Genomic DNA, 23,552 nt, shown 5'->3' on the forward strand with positions numbered 1-23,552 from the left:
AACATATTCAAACCTATGAATCTTCTTTCAGTGAATAGTGCTTTGATCACATTTCTTATATTTTAATCAGTAATATTCTCACTATTTTCTGAATTGCCCACGGTTATATTTGCCTTATGCTTGTCCAATTTACATATTTTAGGTATTAAAAATAATGCATGCTTGTTTTAACAACTGAAGTAATGCAAAGTTTATGAATAAATGTGATATCTTCTCTATCCACAGATTACCAAGGTTAATCAGTTTGTTCAGTGTCCTTTTGCATCTTTTTTGTGCTTCTATGGATATATTCAAAAGATACATAAATACATATTTGTTCCCCTTCATCAATGTATTCACAAAAATGAGATCATTCTGTACATATTACTTAATGATTTTTAAATTTTGTTTATTTTTACTTAGTAATATACTACATATTAGCCTTGCATGATAGCTCATTATTTTTAAAGAATCACTTAATTTTCCTTAGTATTGATGCTCTCTATGGAAGGATTTAGGCTCAGGCTGCAAATTATATTTCTCAATTATGTTCTGTTACCTTTTGTAACTAGTGAGATTCTTTCTAGGTTCTTCAATTAGTTTCAGTTAATTTAACCTGAGGTATAGTGAAGTTTTTTTTGCTTGTTTTGCTTTGTTTTATCTTTGGCTCAACAGATAGTATTTGAAAAAAATATGAAAGGAGGTATGTTGGTAGCCATATCCAGTTTTAAGTTAGAATTCTAACTTTTTTATCCATGTATAATTCTTTTTGACAAGTCTTGCTTCTCAGTCCTCTTCATTTATGACAGTTTTTGCTTTTTCAAATTAAAGTTAAAGCTACAAAATCAACTCAGCAAGATATACAAAGGCCTCCATTATATCTCCTCCTCTTCTCTCTCCAGTCTATTCAACAGCCACTTTCCATTTCGAAACAGACACTCACGCACTCCCCAATCACTTTCCACCACTAAATTTTTCCTTGCTCTCCTGGACCTCCTTATCTAAATCCATGTTTTTCTTTCTGCCTTGAATATCCTTTTTCCTTTTCTGTTTCTGATTGATTCTTGCACATCCTCAACAATCAGCTTAGGAATCACTTCTGTAAAGTTCACCCAACCCCTGTCACTGTCCAATTCTGGGCTTGTTTGCTTTGCAACTATCTATAATAGTACCTATCATCCTGTTGCTGCTGCATCTGACAGCTCCAACAGTGTTTACTAAATTTCCCTGACTCCTCACATTCTCATTATGCATCTCTTCTTTGTTATCGTGAAAAGCAAAAATCAGTAGCACATGTCACAAAATTTAGCATTTAAACATAAGTGATAAAGCATATGAAAACATATGACATATTTGTATTTGCAAATTACATCGTATGAATATAGATATAGATAACAGATACTGATACAGACTTAAAGTCTTAGATATCTAACACAGAAAGCAATGGTAATTATCCATCAGAATCATTTGCAAGTGATTGGTGAACTGTAAATTTCTATAGAAATGATCATTATTACCCCTTAGGTTTACTAACAGTCTCATTATCTAGTGTTTTTAGGAATAAATTTTTAGTTAATAGAATCAGTCTAAATTACAGAGGAAATCAAAGCATAGCCTTGGAAAGTTTACTTTGTCTACAATAAAAAAATTAAATTTTATTTTTTCCTTAAACATAATATTGGTGAACTTATTTTGTAATGAGTAGCTTGATCTAATAAAGGAATTTTAAAATTTCAGAAGGTTAAATAGAAAAATAACATAAATGATTAAAAAAAGAAAATCAATGATTCAAACTATATCCATTTACATACTTGAATATAATGAACAACATGAGTCTTGCTTGTCTCTGTTTCCTAGAACACAGATTGGTACATAGCAAATAATAAATACTGGATGAAAAAGTTTTGCATTGGGTTCTAAAGGAGAAAAATTACAGGGTAAAATTATTTAAGTTAAAAATAAATCTATTCCCCCAACCATGATCAAGTACTTTGCTATGTGTTTACCTTGAGTTTGGATAAGTTAATACATTATTAAATATGCATATTATTTTATAGAAAACTTGCACCATAGCTTAACTTGAGCAAGCACATTAATGATTTAATGTAAATGTAAAAGCACCAGTGGGGCAGTGGAACAATTCATTTAACCAGTTAAGCCTCAGTTTCCTCCTTCACAAGATCATGAATTTGGATGTGATATTTCTTTTGGCTCTGACATTCTAAATTTCTGTGATTCTATGTTTTACTTAAATAAAAACAAGTTCATTAGGCCACCTGGGTTATATTGGTTATAAATGGGAAAACATATACTTAGTTCACAGTACCAATAGTACATAATAAAAAGAATGTATTTCATATGTCCTTTGTGGTTCATTTTTAATCTTACTTTCCAGAAAGCATGCATATTTTCTTGGTATTAATTTTCTTTTTATCTTGCAACTATAGAAGAAAAAAGTGCCAATTACTTTTGTAAAAGATGTAAAAATGACTTTGTGTAGGAGACTTGCAAGTTATAACAATGCAGGAATTTCTGTTTCTAAATTCAGTGTCTGTTATGGTTCCCAAAGGATTGGGAAGTGTTTTAAAACACTGTGAGAGTTCATCTACATGGCTAATTGCTATAAAGAATATTGTGCTCATATAGTATTAGTATTTATGATACAGAAAATTCAACTTGACATTTGGTAGTAGCCATCTCACATTTTTAATTGCAAAAAAATTTAAATTTGCTGATGCACAGTTTCTATGGGACTACTTTTCTGAGCTTTATCTCAAATGTTGCAGACCACTAGGGAATAGTATTATCTGCTCCTCACATAGTCAACAAATCTAGTGTTGGGCCAATTTCAAAAAGTTACATACACTAAAGAAAAAGAAAGTCATAGAAAATTAAAGGGAAATAGGAAGCCTTTTCTGTTTTGATAAAAATAATAAGTACCTAATAATGTGAGATTTTATTTTTGCTCACCTATGCAGCACAAAAGATATTGGAAAGGGGGGTTGCTCTGTTTATTTAAAATGACATTTGGTAGGCATATAAACCTTATCAGGATGTATTTTAGTTAAATTCCTAAAAATAATTCACTTCTGGGAAAAAATCAAGCAAGAAATTTCAGCCCCCGAAAGTAATTTTTTCAAGGCAAATAACTGAAACAAGGATTTGGAAGGAAGGTGCCATCTGAACTCAAGTTGTAGCACTGATCATTTCAAGCCCGAGGAAAACTGATTAGTGTTTGCTCATCTTGGAAGATGGAAGTTCTAGGTAACAGAGGGAGGAAAAAATGTAGTTTAAAAATGTAAATGTCCGTGCTTAAAAATAAATAGCATTAATTACAAAAAGACAAAGAGGTTTATTTTTATTATCATGCAATCATATGTTTTAAAGTCTGAACTGGAACCCCTTGAAGTAACAGAATTTACTTGAGGAAATTCTAAGTGCCCCTATTGCTACAGAAAGTCCTGGTGTGTACACGGCCAGAGACAAAAGTCCTAGCTGAAAACTAGACTAAAAGTGGCTCTTGAGATTGTTGCATGACTTGACAAATGTGCTAAAACACAGAGCTGCATACCTACAAGGATATAATAGTTCATTATTATGCATATTTTAACTAAGCATGATAAATGAATGCTTTTTTCAGAAATTCTGAAAACTTTCTAAAACATGGAAAATAGAACGTTAATACAGGAAAGAAAACTCAATGACATTTAATTACTGTCCACTTCTTACCTCCATTTTAAAGATTTGGAAACTGAAGCTTTGGAAGGATAAGTGACCAGATCAAATATTTCTTTTAGTCTACCACGGGACTGGAATTTAATCTTACAACACTTGGCCCTTGTTTTTTTCTCTCCTCACTGTACTGACTCCAACAGTCAGCTTTCCTTTTTTCTCCTTACATATTTTATGTGATTTTTTTTCTCCTCATTGTTCACTGGGTAGCAAGATTAATTAACCAAGTCTGCATGTCTGGTTTCCCAGACAATTCTCAGTTGGTATGATTGTGTCCAGGATGTCAAGGTTTTACATAGTCCCATGAGTGTCACGAGAGGAACAGGCAAAAGCCAGATGCCAGATGCCAGGACCTGCTCTTTTGACTTTCTCCAGCCTGACATAGTCACTTTCTCTGGGATTCCCTTTCTCTGGGATTCCCATACCTTGGAATCCATTTCTGCCTAGTACTCAAAATGATAAGAAAACTCAGGTTGAATTTCTCTCCTTGGGGATTACCTCCTGATGTTTTAATTGTTGACATACTGGATTGCCTTTTCATATGTGATAACTTCTTGCTATAACTTCAGTCATAAAACATTAGTGAAAGAAGTATCCCCAACCAATGGCACTGTGGCCCAACTGTGTGGTCTGGCGGTCAGAAGATGGGGGCCTGGTCCTTCACCTGATTTCTAATCTATCACCATACATAGACCTGGGGTGACAGATGGTTCTGGAACATAGTTGTCAAGAGTTCAAACTCTGAGTTCAAAGTTAGCATGTTTTTAGGAAATAAAACATGCTAAAGGATTAACTTAAGTGTTAATTTTAAGGGAATAATTTGAGCATTCTGTGCCAGTTTCCTCATCAACTGAAAGAGATACTAAAATAAATAAATAAATCGCACAATGATTGTGATGAAAAAAAAAAAAAAAACCAGCAATTTACGTGGATAGTTTAGCATGTGGCAAAGAGTAGCATTTGATAAAACTTATCTATGATTATTATCATCATTGTGGTGGCTGTTGCAATATCCATATAATAATTGCTACCACTGTCTCCTCCCTCCTAGAAAGAGTTTATTGAAATCTGCTTCTACAAGCTACTAGATACATAAACTCTGGATCAGTTATTTACTCTTTCACAGGCTGGTAGTCCTCATCTGAAAAATGCAGATTGTGTATGATAATTGCTTTTAAAAATATAACACGATGTGACAGTTACTAAGAGGGTGTGTACCTGTATTTTTCTGGCTGGTGGTGGTGTGGAGGTAAGCCTTATGAAAAAATGTGTGCAAAGCAGGAGCCAGAGGAGGGAATGGGAACTAACAGGGAATTCAGAATCCTGAAAAGTTCTAAGAACTTTTAAATTAATTATTTAGTAATTAATTTAGTAAATAATTTAGTACTGGACATAGTTGTGTATTTGATAGTACTTTGGAAAGTTTTGTATATGTGACTTAGAAAATAAAGTGACCAAATGAAAATATAAGATATCTGTGTTACCCCGTTAAATGTAAAACAGCATCCATGGCAGTTTGCAGCTGCTTGTGGGTTTGGTATGTATTAAAAGCCCAAAGGTCTTTGGAAATTTGAATCCTCATAGCTAATAAAGAACACAAATTAAAATGATAATATTGCAGTTTCAGTAGGCTGGGTTTTGGATTATTTTGTAATTATAATGTTATGGTTTTCTGTTACTAAAATAGCAACAATTCACTAGGCCAGTAAAGCCTAAAGTTGGTGGCTTGCCAATTATGGTGATCACATGGTTTGATTTGCTCCTGTAGTTATATAAGAGTTTGAGTGTTTCTGAAGGAGAAACAGAAGAAAAAGAAAGCTTATTTAAGTAATATTATCCAGAAGTAGAAGAAAAGAAGAAGGAGAAGGAGGAGAAGGAGAGGAAGAGGAAGAGGAAGAAGAAGTGGAGGAGGAGGAGGTGAGGGAGAAGAGGGAGAAGGAGGAGAAGGAGAAGAAGAAAAGCCTTTCCAGTTGTTCAGGGCTGGTCTATGGTCTATAAAGGTTCTCTCCAGAAATACAGCTCGCATGGGAGATCTGAAATGACACCATCAGTGATTACACTTGTCCTATGTTTATTTTTCAAAATACAAATATTTCTCCAAAAGATAGTACATCAAGTTGCTCATATTGTGAGTCAGTTTCTTACTAATTGTTTTTTCTCCCAGTGCTAAAGAAGGCGCCAAAAGAGAGGAAGCAGAGAAGAAAGGAGGGTGTGGTAGATTATATTATTGCTCAGAAATATTTACTTACTCTTGCCTCCACCACTTAAGAAGTGGAGTATATTGCCCCACCCTTTGATTTTTTGGGGTTTGTCTGTTTGACTTGCTTTGGCTAATAGAAGACAGTGAAGTGGTAGTTTGCCTGGTTTGAGCCTTGCTCTTCTAGGCCTTCTGTTTTTCTGTTTGCAGTCTTGTGCTTCTGCCATTGCCAGGAGAATACCTCTGAGCTAGTCTGTCAAATCAACAAGGAGGAGGACAGATATATTGAGCAGAGCTGCTCCAGCCAAACCCAGCCTACGTTAGGTAATCCCAGCTTATGCATTGAACACTATGCATAAGAATTTGATGCATAGTGTTGTATGTAATCTAGATTTTGTATTTGTTATATAGTGTGTCATGGTGATGGATAACTGATACAGTGGGGCATGCTGGAAACCAGTTTTGCCTACTGTCTCTAATTTTTCAAGTTCCTTTCTCCTTATGTAAGGCCTGGGGAAACTCGATGAAAGCAGTATAGTACAGATATAACTCTGCTAAAGTCATTAAGCATTTTCTGGGCCCAAGTAAGACAGCCATGATTATGGTTCCTCTTGAAGTATATCAAATTGCCTCCTTAAAGTTTGATGTTTTTTAGTTGCATCTATTGTTTTTATTCCATATCATTACATGAATAATCTCTTAAGACAAATGATCAGTGAGGAAAGTTTTACTCATCTCTTTTGTTCTGGTTTTCCTGAATCTTCTCATGGTGATTTATATAAGCTGACTCTCTCTCCAAGATTGTCTATTCAAATTCCAGATCCTTGGTTTTAATATTTTCTTCTTTCACTCAGTGTTACTTGTGACTTTGTATTGTGTGGGATTGTAATTATTGGGACTTCAAACAAGTATATGAGAAGGAAATAGAGTTAAGCATATTTATCCTTTTTTTATCCTTTCAGACATGCTCTTTCACTAACCCATGAAACTTAACAGAAAATTGGCACAGGGTAATGGCATCTTGAAACTCTTTTATTCATGTGCACATACATCAGTCACAAAGTAAACACAAATAACTGTAAGTTAAAACGTTAACTTCCTTCTTCCCTCTTTATTCAGGTAATTCCTGTCACAGTTTTGTAAAGGGGAGATCCTAGAATTTACTTCCTTGATAAGCTATAAAGTTTTAGTATGTTGAGTGGGATATCTGCAATTAAAAAATCTGGCTTTCTAAATGTCCTCAATGTTTCAGTAGGAAAAACAGAACTTGCACAAGACTTTTCTACACATCTCTGGTATCTGCATGGTTGATTTAAAAGAAGACCACATTGTTATTTTTCAAAACAGTTTTATCTCATTCAGGTCTCCTCCCTTTATAGGGTGATAACTTAACAATTCTGAATTACAGTATTTTTCCTTCCCTATTATTCACTATTAATAACATTAGAGAACCTTTATATTTTCTAAAAATTATTTCTTTACTCCTACTTTTAATTTTGATCCATTCTTCACTTAATAGTCAAAGTGACATTTTAAAAATTAAAATCACATTGTCTCATTTTTTCACTAAACTTTTCAATCATTTCCAATTGCACTTGGAAGAAAATTTAAAGTCTTAAACATAGTCCTACATTCTCTATTTCTTCTACTTATGTCAACCTTCCTGTCTTTTTATCATATGCTCTGAAAATCCCTTTTCTGAAAAAGCTATTTTCCCATTGCAGGCTTTAGCCATTCATCTGGCCAATTTTCTTCCAGGTCTCAAGTTAAATATCACTTCTTCATAGGGCCCTTCCCAGATGTCTCTCTAAAACAAATTAGGCTCACCCTATCCTTTCTGTACATGTCCTTCATGGTGTTATCAAAATTTAGAATGATATATTTATTTGTGTGATGTTTAATATCTGAATCTCTTCCACACCAAAAGCTACATGGTTTAGGAATTTTATTACTTTCTTAAAGACTCAATTCAAGGCAACTTTTCTTACAGAGAAGCATCCTTTTGTGTTGGTTTTTGTTCCTTTTATCAGTCTCTGTTCTTATTTCATCTCAACATTAGTCAGATTAACCTCTCCATTTTGCAAACCTTTACACTCTTGTATAGCTCTAAATTGTTCTGCTACTTGGCCCTGATGATGCCTTCGTTTTTTTTGTTTTTTGTTTTTTTTTTTTGAGATGGAGTCTTGCTCTGTCGCCCAGGCTGGAGTGCAGTGGTGCAGTCTCGGCTCACTACAACCTCCGTCTCCAGGGTTCAAGCAATTCCCCTGCCTCAGCCTTCTAAGTAGCTGGGGTACAGGCGCCTGCCACCATGCCTGGCTAAGTTTGTATATTTAGTGGAGATAGGGTTTCACTATGTTGGCCAGGCTGGAATCAAACTCCTGACCTCAGATGATCCACCCGCCTCAGCCTCCCAAAGTGCTGGGATTACAGGCACGAGCCACTACACCCGGTCAATGATGTCTTCAATTTAGGAGAAAATTCTGTGCTCTAGATCTTAGTATCTCACCTCAACCCCAATGCCTCCATCATCCTTGCCCAGAAAACCTCAGCAACTAGTGGGATTTAGATGGGGAATTGAACATTCAACCTCTAGCCATCATTCCTCAGCCTCTTAATTATTTGTGAACAGCTGGATGGCATTCATCTCATCCTATCCTTTCCATGCCTAAAAAGTATGAATTTTCCAGATAAAAATCAGAGGTGAATTAATAATAGACCAAGACAGAGGGGGGTGAGAATCAACTTTTCCCTCTTTCTACTTGTAATAACAACATTTCTTCAGAAAAAAAATATGTATATGCTTCCAAGCTTGAAGTTTTATGGTTGTTTTTTCCTCATATATCGTCTATCATCAAAGGAAGAAAGGTTAAAAATATCTCTTTTACCCTGTAAAGGGATTGCTGGGGTTTGCTGATGACCCTATGGCCTCTACCTTTCCTTCTCTGCCCCCAATAAAAAGATCATGACAATCACTCCTATCTGATCGTGCCAGCAGGAGAAAGGAAACAATAATCTAAAACACTTCCAATTTCTTTCTATTGGTTCAACAAATGAACTGAAATAATCCAACATTTCAGATTCCAGGGTGGCCCATGCATTTTTTTTTTTTTTTTTTTTTGAGACCAAATCTCACTCTGTCACCCAGGTGGGACTGCAATAGCGCGATCTCGGCTCACTGAAACCTCCGCCTCCCAGGTTCAAGCAATTCTTCTGCCCAGCCTCCTGAATAGCTGGGACTATAGGCATGTGCTACCATGCCCAGCTAATTTTTTTTTTTTTCTTTTTTTTGGAGACGGGGTTTCACCATATTGGCCAGCCTGGTCTCCAACTCCTGACCTCGTTATCCGCCCACCCCAGCCTCTCAAAGCACCGGGATTACAGGTGTGAGCCACCACACCCTACTGGCCCGTGCTTTTATAACCAGAGGCTGTGAACCTACAATAAAAACATCTGAATTTCTAAACATGCTCAATGTTTCTCCTTTAGTGTAAGAATATGTCTGTATGTTTGGTGTTGGGGAGGGAGGGAGAGGAAATGAAGAAGTAGAACACCCCACCTGAGTCACAGAAAATGGAATTTTGTAGGGTTAGTTTATCATGATGTACCAAGGACTTCATCCTCAGCAAACTAACACAGTAACAGAAAACCAAACACCGCATGTTCTCACTCATAAGTGGAGTTGAACAATGAGACCACATGGTCACAGGAAGGGTATTGGGGGAACCAACCTTCAATATTTCAATGTAGGTTCTTTTCTATTTTCCCTAAGTGTTGGCCAGCCTGAGAAATAAAGGGAAAGAGTACAAAAGAGAGAAATTTTAAAACTGGGTATCCAGGGGAGACATCACACATCAGCAGGTTCTGTGATGTTCCCTGAGCCACAAAACCAGCAAGTTTTTATTATGGATTTCAAAAGGGGAGGGGTGTACGAATAGGATGTGGGTCACAGAGATCACATGCTTCAAGGACAATAAAATATCACAAGGCAAATGGGGGCAGAGCGAGATCACAGGACCAGGGCGAAATTAGAATTGCTGATGAAGTTTCATGTCCCACTGGGCACGCATTGTCATTGATAACATCTTATCAGGAGACAGGGTTTGAGAGCAGACAACCAGTCTGACTCAAATTTACTAGTCAGGAATTTCCTAATCCTAATTAGCCTGGGGGCGCTACTGGAGACCGAGGCTTATTTCATCCCTTACCTACAACCTTATAAGATGGACACTCCCAGAGCAGCCATTTTAGAGACCTCCTCCTGGGAATGCATTCTCTTTCTCAGGGCTGTTCCTTGCTGAGAAAAAGAATTCAATGATATTTCTCCTATTCACATTTGTAAGAAGAGAAATATGACTCTGTTGTGTCAGGCCCCGCAGGCAGTCATGCCCAATGGTTATCTCCCTTGTTTCCTGAAAATCGCAGCCATCCTGTTCCTTTTGGATGCCCAGATTTCACATTGTTCAAACACACATGCTTTACAAACAATTTGTGCAGATAACGCAATCATCACAGGATCCTGAGATAACATACATCCTCAGCTTACAAAGATGATGGGATTAAGAGATTAAAGGAAAGACAGGCACAGGAAATTATAAGAGTATTGATTGGGGAAGTGATAAGTGCCCATGAAATTTCACAGTTTATGTTCAGAGATTGCAGTAAAGAGAGGCTTAAGAAATTACAAAAGTATTAATTTGGGGAACTAATAACTGTCCATGAAATCTTCACAATTTATGTTCTTCTGCCATAGCTTCAACCAGTCCCTCCATTCGGGGTTCCTCACTTCCCACAGCAGAAGGGGAACATCACACACTGAGGTCTGTCGGGGGGTGGGGGTGAGGGTAAAGGGGAGGGAGAGCATTAGGACAAATATCTAATGCATACAGGGGCTCAAAACCTAGATGGTGCATTGATAGGTGCAGCAAACCACCATGGCACATGTTTACCTATGTAACAAACCTGCATGTTCAGCACAAGTATCCTAGAACTTACTAAAGTTAAAAAAAAAAAAACCAAAAAACAGCTAAATTTTCAAGTAGAGGTAACATAAATGCCAAAAATCGGATTGGTGGGGACTGAATACTGATATAAGACTTTTGGACTAAAAGACTGATGGTATTACCCGAGAAAGTGTCTTGTATATTAAAATAAAGTGTCAATGGAGGGGATGCTGAGGAAAATTGACATTTAAAGACAAGCAAAGGAAAAAGAGGGCTGAGAGGCAATTCCTCCTTTGTCTTTTGTGTTTCTGTATAACTTGAAAGCACAGTCTCTGACTGATTTGTTCTAAACATCTCTTCAAGGATGTTTGTACAGCAAACATCCTTGGAAGACAGAGATACTTCTGGAGCAAAAGGCAGGCATGCTTACTACCCAGAATAAAATATTTTGGCTTCCCAAGCTCAGGACTCCTTTTGTACTAATGCAACCTACTTTTTGTGTATGCTTCACCCAGCCCTTTTCATGTCACTCTGTGGGAAGCTAGGCTCAGGGAACCAACACAAATGATTGGCTACTGTTATTGCCATTGGTAATAAAGTCCTTTGACTATAAGTCTTGTGTTTTCTGCCATCATCTATACCAAAATGCCAAAACTGAGATGGGGGGACTGAATACTGATATAAGACTTTTAAAAGCTAATTTGTTAGCTTGAAGTAGGATAAAAATCTTAGACTCTTGGCCAGTCTTGATAAGGTACTCATAGGAAAACTAAGAAGTCAGATAAGTTGAATGGAAAACGAGAACTCTATGATATTAAGTATAATACACTGACAATAAAAGGAACATGAGAATATAGGTAAATGAATTTCACTACTGTCATACTCCTGTATTGTCAGCACCCAGACCAGGAAATAGAACATCACTAGAAACTCAGAAGCCTTCCTTGTGCTTTTCCCCCACACTTTGAGTAATTCCTCTCCTGACTTCTAATAGTGTGAATTCATTTGTTTTGGTAAAAATGGAATCATATACGATGTACTTTGTGTTAGACTTCTTTTCCTCAACCTTTATTTTTTGAGTTTGATCTAAAATTGTTGAGTGTGGTTGAATATCAGTAACTCTATTTTGTTGGTAGCATTTCACTGGATGAATATATTATGATATATTTGTTCTTTCTACTATTTATTGGTATTTTGATAATTTCCAGTTTTGAGCTAATGTAATAATGCTTCTATGAACATTTAAATATGTATCATTTAATGAGCAAGTGAACATATTTCTGTTGGGTTTACACATGGAAATGGAATTTCTGGCCCACAGGTAAGCATATGTTTGAATTTAACTGATACTGCCCATTAGTTTTCCAAAGTAAGTTGACTAGATTTACATTCCAACCAACAGTCAATGAGAGACATCTTTATTTTCTACGTTCATACCAACAGGTGGTGTATGTCTTTTTTTTTCATTTCTGCCATGCTGGTAGGTTTATAGAATAGCCATTAACTTTTAAGCATAATTATATGTAGATTCCTCTGAAATAAACAGAGGAGGATTTGACATTTATTAAACACATACTATGTACTGGTCATCACCCTTAAGGTTAAAAATCAAAGACAAATAAAACACATAATAGCCTTCAAAAAGACTATAGTGTGAGGAGAAATGAGAAAATCCCAGGGAAGCTTTCCTAAAGGAAGTGATGTTTAAGCTGTAGTTTAAACAAGAAGACATAGGCAGACAAAGTGGGGGCTGGACATTACACACCGAGCAAGCAGCATTTGCAAGAACATAAAAGCACCAGAAGGTATAGAAAACTTAGGGAAGGAAAAATTGTTCTTTATAAATGTGGCATAAGGGGTAGGTGAGGAGTAAATGCAAAGATTAGCTCATGTTTGTTCATATGCTACAGAATGCATTTGTGTTTCCATTTATGTAAGCATATGTGATAATATATGCATTATATAAATGCATGTAACATGTTTTTCTTGGTAAGTCAAGATTAAGTGTAATAAATTCAAGTTTGCAAGTATGATTGAATGTCTCTTACAATACAGGTGATATAAATCTTTTAAGCTCTCTGCGCCTCAGGTTTCTTATCTGAAAAAGAATAATACTTACAGGCTTGTTGTATTGTAGAGATTATTTTTTGTACAGCCACACTAAGCACTCAGCACATTGAAGCTATTTTGTGCACATCAGGGAGTTAACTGCAGTGAGGAACATTAAACATAAAATATAGATTTTACTCCCAATGAGATTATAAGCTCCCTCAGAACAGAAATCTTTAAAGGGCAAAAGGGGTAAGTATCCATTAACCTACTCATCTTTTAATATAATGACTGAAAATAGTAAAACTTTCTGGATCAAGAATTCCATTTCCCAAACGCAGACTCCTGCCACGAGGTCACTAAGGAAAGCTTTGATCGTGAGCATTGACCTCAAATATTTAAACAACTAATTCACCATGATGTGTATCCAGGACCCATTCCCCTTTAGGTTCAACTGCCATATATTTCTCTCTGATTACTACACATTCCAATGTTAACTAGCATCTTAAACTCGATTACTTCTTGCTAAGCAGAGCTTCCACGATTCAACAAGCTATATCATTCAGGAAAACATCTTAAAATTACTACACTAGTTTAGTTTAAAAAATATTATGAGCAAGTCAGGTAATAGAGACTACTATAATGGCCAACGGAAAATGAATACAGAGAATGTGTGAAAAACAAAACAAGTTAAGAAATTCATAGTCTATGCATCACTTTGTAAAGAGCTAGAAATTTTGGACTAAAAAAAATAAACTGAACCTTGTTCTTTACAAATTTAGGTGGGAAAACTTACAAGGACACTTTTTTTTGTTTTGTTTTACCAGATTGCTAATGCCCCTTGTAACAAATAGAACTACTTTTTTTTTTTTTAGACAGAGTTTTGCTCTTGTTACCCGGGCTGGAGTGCAATGGCGTGATCTTGGCTTACCACAAGCTCCACCTCCCGGGTTCAAGATATTCTCCTGCCTCAGACTCTGGAATAGCTGGGATTACAGGCATGCACCACCAAGCTTGGCTAATTTTGTATTTTTAGTACAGACTAGTATTTTAGGGGTTTCTCCATGTTGGTCAGGCTGGTCTCGAACTCCCGACCTCAGGTGATCCGCCCGCCTCGGCCTCCCAAAGTGCTGGGATTACAGGTATGAGCCATCATGCCTGGCCAGAACTACTGTTAATGTAACTTATATTGTAACATTCTGAGATTCAATAATTTTATTTGGATCAGAAACCATAATTGGAGAAAAAAAGATTATTAAAAACATATTCAACTTCAAAATGTTGAAGACCCACATTGATACTAAAGGGGAGAGGCCTAACAGAATAAAATGCAAATATTAATCAGAACTTCATAAAGAAACACAACCAATAATAATTGCATCTTATGGAAACTTTTTTTGTTTTGTTTTTAATTTAGTTATGCGCAACACAGGACTTGGTCCGAGGAATTTTCTTTTTTTTTTAATTTAGAAAGTTTCTTTTGCCAAGGTTGAGTATGTGTGCCTGTGACACAGCCTTAGGAAGGCCTGAGACATGTGCCCAAGGTGATCAGGGCACAGCTTGGTTTCATATATTTTAGGGAGACAGACATCAATCAATATACGTATGACGTACATTGATTCCATCGGTAAAGGTTGGACACCTGGAAGCAGGGAAGGGGCTTCCAGGTCACAGGTAGGTGAGAGACAACCAGTTGCATTCTTTTGAGTATGTGATTAGCCTTTCCAAAGGAGGCAATCAGATATGCATTTATCTCAGTGAGCAGAGGGATGACTTTGAATAGAGTGGGAGGCAGGTTTGTTCTAAGCAGTTTCCAGTTTGATCTTTCCCTTTAGCTTAGGGATTTGGGGACCCCACGATTTATTTTCCTTTCACATTTCCTGCCTTTTCTTTTAAAAATCTTTTGGAGAAAGCATTTTAGAGGAAAATGAATATCTGGTCTCAGGCTTCTGATCTCTCATGGCTAGGATGATAGGATGGTTTATTCCTAGATGGGTAGGACTCGAGTTATTAGGAAAGCTGATTTTTGGCACCTTGTGAAGTCTCATGTCCTACGAAGAAAAAATAGGAGGAGGAAGGGAGGACAACAACAACAACAAAGGAACAATCCTGGAAAATCGATATAGGCCACATTACTCTGAAGTCCATAATACATCAGTAGGCAGGTATGAAAGTGGCTTATGTATATGAACAGGTTGTTGTTATTTTCCTTTGAAGTTTAAGTTGTCTAGCTTCAGTTTGCAGGGCTTAAAGAAAGCACAACTGGCCGGGCGCGGTGGCTCAAGCCTGTAATCCCAGCACTTTGGGAGGCCGAGACGGGCGGATCACGAGGTCAGGAGATCGAGACCATCCTGGCTAACACGGTGAAACCCCGTCTCTACTAAAAAAAATACAAAAAAATTAGCCGGGCGAGGTGGCGGACGCCTGTCCCAGCTACTGGGGAGGCTGAGGCAGGAGAATGGCGTGAACCCGGGAGGCGGAGCTTGCAGTGAGCTGAGATCTGGCCACAGCACTCCAGCCTGGGCGGCAGAGCGAGACTCCGTCTCAAAAAAAAAAAAAAGAAAGCACAACTTAGTTTTCAGTGCTTTCAAATTAGGAAAAATGTGAGGGAAAGGAGAAGAAAGAAGAAAAACATTGAAAACATTACATTATTTTGGAAACTTATAGCCAGGAAAAATTAGAATTCAGTCCAAACTGTAGAAAATAATAAAAATCAAAAAACATTAGATAAGACATTTAAGGAGTTGGTTAATGCTTCAAGGAAACATTGTTAATCTGACACAAGAGCCCATATGCTGGTCTTGCGTCAGTGTGCCTTTGACATTAACGGTGAATTTATAGAGAAACTGAACTTTTTTCATTTCTCAAAATCAGCCCTTACAATCTCAACTCTTCTTACAATGCCCATCTCTTCTGTGATAGTCTCTGGGCCTTGAGTTAATTTTCCGAATCACCTGATAAGTAAGTTTTGTATCACTTTCAACAAGTTACTATGAAGAAATTCATGACAAAATGGTATGTGTAAGTTTTAAATTTTATAAAGCCACTATGTAGTGAAATAATTTTTAATAATATTTAAAAATCTAAACCCATGAGATATTTAATTTGAAATTTTGGTGTGCTTGGACTTTGCTGTAATTTATAATTTATTCAAGCTATTTTGACAAAATCTTTTAATGCCTGCAAAGATTTTGCTTTCACATATGCTGTAGGCAAAAAATATCATATTGAGATTAAAACGCTAAATTTTTTTTTCATTTTCATATATTGGTATAAGTTTATTATGCTGATTTTACAGCATTAATAAAACTTGTGTATCATTTGGATATTTGGACAGAGAGACCTAGAATTTTCATAAACAGCTGCCAGGTATTCTTATATTTCATATAAAATGTATTGGCTCCATAATTTCTTACTGTATTATTCATTTTTTTTTTTTTTTTTTTTTTTTTTTTAGATAGAGTTTAGCTCTGTTGCCCAGGCTGGAGTGCAGTGGCGCGATCTCGGCTCACTGCAACCTCCTCCTCCCAGGTTCAAGTGATTCTCCTGCCTCAGCCTCCCAAGTAGCTGGGATTACAGGAACCCACCATTATGTCTGGCTAATTTTTTTTTTTTTTTGTATTTTTAGTAGAGATGGGGGTTTCACTGTGTTGGCCAGGCTGGTCTCAAACTCCTGACCTCGTGATCCACCCGCCTTGGCCTCCCAAACTGCTGTGATTATAAGTGTGAGCCACCATGCCTGGCCCACTCATTTTTATTTAGAAGCAAGAGTGAACTGATAAAAATCAGTAGTTACCTAACTGTTAAAGGACAGTATCCAAAATAGCATGAACTGAAAATATCACAAGATATAATGTAATAGGCTCACGTTAGGTAGTCTCCAAGCAATGAACAGTTATTTACTTTGCTATCTCAGAAGAAGGGCAAACACAAAAGGTGGTGAGTGAAAACTGTAAATATTTGCAATACTTCATGTACCAGATAAGTCATACCTAATTTTTTTGACATTCAGAATTACCAAGCATAGGAATTTTAATATAACTGTCTATAATATAGAGATATTTGATACAATGATAATAAGTAACTCCCACTGAGAGAACTTAGTAAGAAAATAAAAGTGTTAATCCATGAAGGATAAAAATAAAATGTCAATTTCATTGGCAATATAGAGAACTAAATAACCTGGAAATTCCCCTGCTATAATAACCTTGGGAGACATGTTTCTTATCCTTAAGCTACTTATTATTTCAGCCATTATCTTCAACATTATTTTCAGCTACTTATCCTCAACAAAGGTCACATGATATTTCCACAGATAAAGCCTTGATGAACTCTGTACACCAAATTAAAAAGCACATGGGAAAATTATATATTATGAGCAAAATTTGGCAGACATACCCACAAAAGAATTGCTAAACACTGAAAAACTCTAGATAATAGAACAAACAAATAGCAACATTTAAATACATATACTTGAATATTTTAAGATATAATTATATAAATCAAAAAAATAGGTAATGAATATTTTTGTTGCAATATTATTCACAATACCCAAGGTAGAGAATCAATCTAAGTGTCCATCAGCAAATGAATGGATTAAAAAAATGTGGTATGTATACATAATAGAACACTATTTAGCCTTGAAAAGGGGAAGGAAATCCTGTCATTTGCTACAATATGGATGAACTTGGAAGTCATTATGTTGAGTGAAATAAGCCAGGTACAGAAAGACAAATACCACATGATCTCACTCATATGTAGAATCTAAAAAAAATGAACTTGTGGAAGCAAAGAGTAGAATGGTGGTTACTAGAGACTTGGGAGGGAGGATATTGGGCAGATGTTCAAAAGTTACAAAATTTCAGTTAAACAGGAGGAATAAGTTCGAGAGATCCATTGTATCACATGATAGTACATGGAATGATAGTTAATAATAAGGTATTATATTCTTGAAAATTGCTAAGAGAGTAGATTTTAAGTGTTCTCATCACAAAAAAAATAAGTATGCGAGGTAATGCATATGTTTATTAGCTTGATTTAACCATTCTACAACTTATACATGTATCAAAATATCATGCTGTACACCAGATATACAGTATTTATTTGTCAATATAAATAAACTTAAAAAGAAAAGGAAAAAAGAATATGATATTCTTTTAACAAGAAATAAATATTGAAAATAATGGCAAAAACACACACACACAACTACTTTTGCACCAACGTAATAGAAGATCTGGAAGTGAAAGAATAAACTAAAGTTCAGACAGAGTTAAAGAAAGTGTCAGTGCAATAGAAAATAGGTGTGAATTTCACATGAAGACACAAAGATACAGGAAATAAGAAAAATATGTAAAGATATGTAGCGATATATCAGTTTTCCGAGGCTGCCATAATAAATTACCCCAAACTGGTTGGCTTTAAAAAAATCCCAGAAATTTTTTCTCTCATAGTTCTGGAGGTCAGAAGTCCAAAATCAAAGTGTCATTAGGGCCATGCTCCCTCCAAAGGCTCTAGGAAAAAATACTTCTTTGCCTTTTCCAGCTTTTGGTGGCTTCAGGGATCCCTTGACTTGTGGCTGCATAACTACAATCTCTGTCTCCATTTTCACATAGCTTTTTCTTCCTTTCACTGTGTGTCTCTCCTATGTGGGTCTCCAATAAGGACCCTTGTTGTTGGATCTAGGGCACACCAGGATAGTGCAGGATGATATCATCTGGAGATCCTTAATTACATCTGCAAAGAGCCTTTTTCCAAATAAGGTCATATTCACAGGATCTGCTGGTTAGGACATGGATATGTCTTTTGGGGGGCCACCATTTAATCCACAACAAGGGAATATAACACTAAGTTCTAACATTATTTTTAGTATGCACATTTTTATGAGTTAATATGTATTAGTTAACATGACTTCCACTGTTTGTAAAGCAAAACTTCAGAAAACATGGGAAATAGACAGAAATACCACAAAATAGAATGTTTTCACGTATATCCTTTAGTCCAAGACAAAGCAAGCATATAACACATTTGTAGAGAATTTGTCTGGAATAGGGAGTCAGAGGATTTCTAGAATCATCACAAAAGCTTACCCAAAAATTTTGAGCTACAAAATATCCTTCCAAATGTTATTTGACTCATGAACAAGTAGAAACATAAATAACTATTAGAGCAAAGAGAAAGCAATAAAATGTATCATAGCTAGAAAATAACAAATAAAACATTGGCCATTGAAATCTGTGATGTTTTGGCTAAACCAACTTATTTTTAATAGTAGTTACAAACATACAAACAGAATTAAGAAAATGGGGGAAAGGAAATATATGAACTGGTAATAGCTAAGAATTATCCAGAATTGGAGAAAAACATGAATGTATAGATTCAATAAGAACAAGTCCTAAGAAATACACACCTATAGATACCATTGTGTAAACCTTTAGAACTCCCTAAATAAAATAAGACTATCTTAAAAGCAACCATGGTGCAAAACATGTTAATTTCAAAACAATAAAATTTATATTGAAAAAATTATTGAACATTAAAAGCTAGAAGACATTGGAATAACATCTTTAGTCAATAAAGAAATGTTAATCTATATTGAGAAGTAGGATTAAAATATCATTTCACACTAAGTTAGAGGGTTTATAACTGAGGAGTTCTTGTTTGCCTATACACTAAATGATGTACATATAAAACAAATAAATAAGGACAGCAAAAATAACTGAAAGATGCTTTCCCATGTAAAACAAATGGCAGGCAGTGAAGTAGTAAACACATGTGTACATTTAATTATGCATTCACTGTATGAAACAAAATAAATATAATGACTAAATTGGAGTTATAAAATCAATATGAAAATTAAAAAAACTTATGTAGATATTTTTTCATAATTGTATCTTGAATGAAGAGAGATCTGCCAAGAATCATTATTTTATAACAGAAAGTCTAAATTTTTCTTGGCTATGCTTACAAGTCTCTTAACTGATATTTCACTGTCCTGCCTCTACTGGAATAGAAGCTAGTGTGCACAATTGCCAGCCATTTTCAGCCAGATTGCAAATACAGAAAACGCAGAGCATTCTACTAACTTTGGATCTGTTAGAAAGGTAAAATGGTAGGATAATGGCAGAAAAATGCATTATGGAGATTGCTGATGAGTGATTAAAATGTTAAAGCATATATCTGAAAGTGGATATGGAAAGATGATAGTGGGAATCAGGTGCTTATGAGAGGTGCTGAGGAAGCAAATAGGTCAAGTAGGGCTCAATGAGGTCTAAGCATAAAACTAATGAAATTTGTTATGGGTATAGTAGATATAGTGGGTATGTAAGTTAGGTAATAGAAGATTTAAATTTAAGATTTCAGTGCCACAGCACTGTGAGGAAATATTCCTCCGTTGGAGTGGATAGTTGAAGTAACGATGAGTTGAAGGTTGCTGGAGAGAAGGAGATTAAATACCTGAGAGCCTAAAGTTTTGATAGTTAGACATTGAAATCACCAATGATAATAGCAGGATCTGGGATAAAGTGGGCAAAAGTGAGACAGGTGTTAAAGTCTTTAGTAAATAAGACAGATTTACTGAGATGATGGTAAATGGTAGCATAACGGATGACATGATTGTCAAAGGGAAAGAGGTATTGTTTGGTATTTGGGGACGTCTATCCTGAAAGTAGTGGTGGAATACACTGTGTTCTCTGAAATATACGAGATAGTGGAGCATAAGCAGTACACCATGAGGAGGTATTAGAGAACAGCTGGGCTTTTGAAGTAGATCAAATATAAGGCAGGGAAGTGGATGGCATATTCAGCAAAAGGAATGAGAATTCAAAGGCATTTCTCTGTAACCAACGGCTGGGAGAAAAGTCCCTAGAGGTACAGAAAAAGTGAAAAGGAGAATCAGGTGAGAAAAAGCATCATGGGCATACAAGTCTTAAGGCAGACAGATAACAGGAATGGCTAATATTTTGGGCAGTGACCAAGGATTGCAGGCATATGAAGCATGTTGGAGTTGGTTATTTTAGCAGGCATCCAAATTGCTATTCTCAGCAGCTCAGTGCTAGAAAGGGACCACAGCAGCCTCCAGGTCGTGAGATCGGAGATTGCAGCTTCATCACATGAGAATTACTGAAAAAAATTTCTCCAGGTTATGGCAGAAAGTTCTCAGAGTGTTTTAGTCTTTAGCAGTGATATAATCCTTTTTTCATCTTTTCTGACTATGTCTTCACGATATGTTAGAGGCAAATTGGGATATATTGCATTGAGACCTGGCTGCTGTATTAAGGTGAATTTCAATCTAGAAATTATCTAGCAGTCCTTTTCATAGGACTGGATCAATAGCTGGTAAATAGCAGTTCACCAAATCTTCTCCATATAAAAGCTGAAATCCAAAGAATTAAGTGTAGCTTGTCCTGGGGTGGTCCTGACAAAAACTCTTTTTCTAGAGTGACAATGGGTACGTTATTTATTATTCTCGTAGTCCCTAGTATAGAACAGGATAGAAATAGAATATCACCTGGCTCATGCCTGCAATCCTAGCACTTTGAGAGGCCAAGGCAGGAGGATCACTTGAGCACAGGAGTTCGGAAGCAGCCTGGGCTGCATAGTGAGGCACTGTCTCTGTTAAAAAGAAGGAGAAGGAGAAGAAATAGAATGCCACTTTGTACAAAAATGGAGATTTGCTTTGCTAATTTTGGAAATAATTACTTTAAAGAAGGGTTTAAATTGTTTGAAGACACCAGTGTTGTATTACTATTCTTGTCACATGCATAAGTGCTTCATCTAATAAATTTGGAAGCTAAAGGATGAGGCACTCACTGATGACAATTCAGGAAGTTCAATCTGAAGACTCCACTGCTAAATAAAGCCAAGGGACCTTCAATATCTTGGAGCAGTGTCCCAAATAACTTATGCTGGCTCCAGTGTACCTACAACTTCCTCAGGTAGATTATAGTACAGAGAAGTAAACATTAAGGAGCATGATAGGAGCAGTAGTGTAGAAACTAGGAATACGTGGATAGAGAGCATACAATTAAGGATAGTGCTTCTTAGTGGACAATTCTAGAGAGACAGTAGTAAGATCATACCTCTTGATTATCCTATTTCAGGGTCACAATGGCAAATAACCACAAAGATTATAAGATAAATAATTTATTAAAATGACCTTGGTGTATGGAATACTATGCAGCCATAAAAAAAGAATGAGTTCATGTCCTTTGCACAGACATGGATGAAGCCAGAGACCATCATTTTCAGCAGACTGACACAGGAACAGAAAACCAAACACTGCATGTTGTCACTGATAAATGGGAGTTGAACAATGAGCAAACACATGGACACAGGGAGGCGAACATCACACACTGGGGCCTGTAGCGGGGTGGGAGGCAAGGGGAAGGAGAGCATTAGGACAAATACTTACTGCATGCAGGGCTTAAAACCTAGATGATGGATTGATAGGTACAGCAAAACACCATGGCACATTGTATACCTATGTAACAAAACTGCACATTCTGCACATGTATTCCAGAACTTAAAGAAAAATAATAAAAAAATGATCTCAATGTTAGAGGATGCCAACTTTGGCAAGGAGATGGGGTTAGAATTATCATCATCACGGTGAAACTTTCTTAAGCATTTAGATTTACCAGGCAGTTTTCTACGTATTTTAAAATTTGGTGCTTCCCTAAGGACCAATCTTCAATTAGATAAGGACCTTGTGCTAGAATGAAACTCAATGCACCGCTTCCTTCACTGCGAAAGCCTCACTGTGAAAAACAAAAGTTAGCTAAGTTGGATACTGTGCTTAGTGATGTAGTTGATTTACATTCTGGCATAAGCTCCTTGTAACATTGCAGCTTGTAGTAGTAGTTCCTGGACAGACAGCCAGTATGTGATCTTGGTGTAGCATAATTTTACATGTATCATTTAATTTAATCCTCAAATCAATGTGGTGAGGAATAATTATTAAACCCATTTTATAAGGAATTGAGATCCAGGGAGTTAGTGTGATTCACTCAAGTTTCTGCTAGAAAGTGCTGGTTGAAGACTTTCAACGCAAATTGACTCCAGTGTCCCTTTATTTAATTATGGTGCTTTACTGATATTCAGGATATTAATGGGCTTCAAAAGTTTTTTCACAATAATTTTTAGTGAAATATCATTTATATACAAACATATAAAATAGATAAAAGTGGATATGCTTGGTTTGATTTGAGAAAGCAGAGAATTTGACATCTTACCTACTGAGACTCCATGACAACCACTTGTCTTATCCTGTGTCTCTAAACACAGCTTGGAACATTCCAGACGAGATAGCCTGGAGATTGGCATTGTTATTAGAACCAAAACATTTTATTTTATTCATTTTATAACAGAACATATATATATATATACACATGTATACATGTTATTACATGTGTATGTATACACACACACACACATATATATATCAGAGTGCACAAAATACAATTCCATTTTGTGGGTGAAAACTATAGAGAACAGAACAAAAGGAAATACATATTTAAAAGTCTAGGGGGGCGGAGCAAGATGGCTGAATAGGAACAGCTCCAGTCTCCAACTCCCAGCGCGAGCGACACAGAAGACCGGTGATTTCTGCATTTTCAACTGAGGTACTGGGGTCATCTCTCTAGGGAGTGCCGGACAAT

Source organism: Trachypithecus francoisi, unplaced genomic scaffold, assembly GCF_009764315.1.
Source record: "Trachypithecus francoisi isolate TF-2019V2 unplaced genomic scaffold, Tfra_2.0 Lachesis_group6, whole genome shotgun sequence".
In the NCBI taxonomy this organism is placed as follows: Eukaryota; Metazoa; Chordata; class Mammalia; order Primates; family Cercopithecidae; genus Trachypithecus; species Trachypithecus francoisi.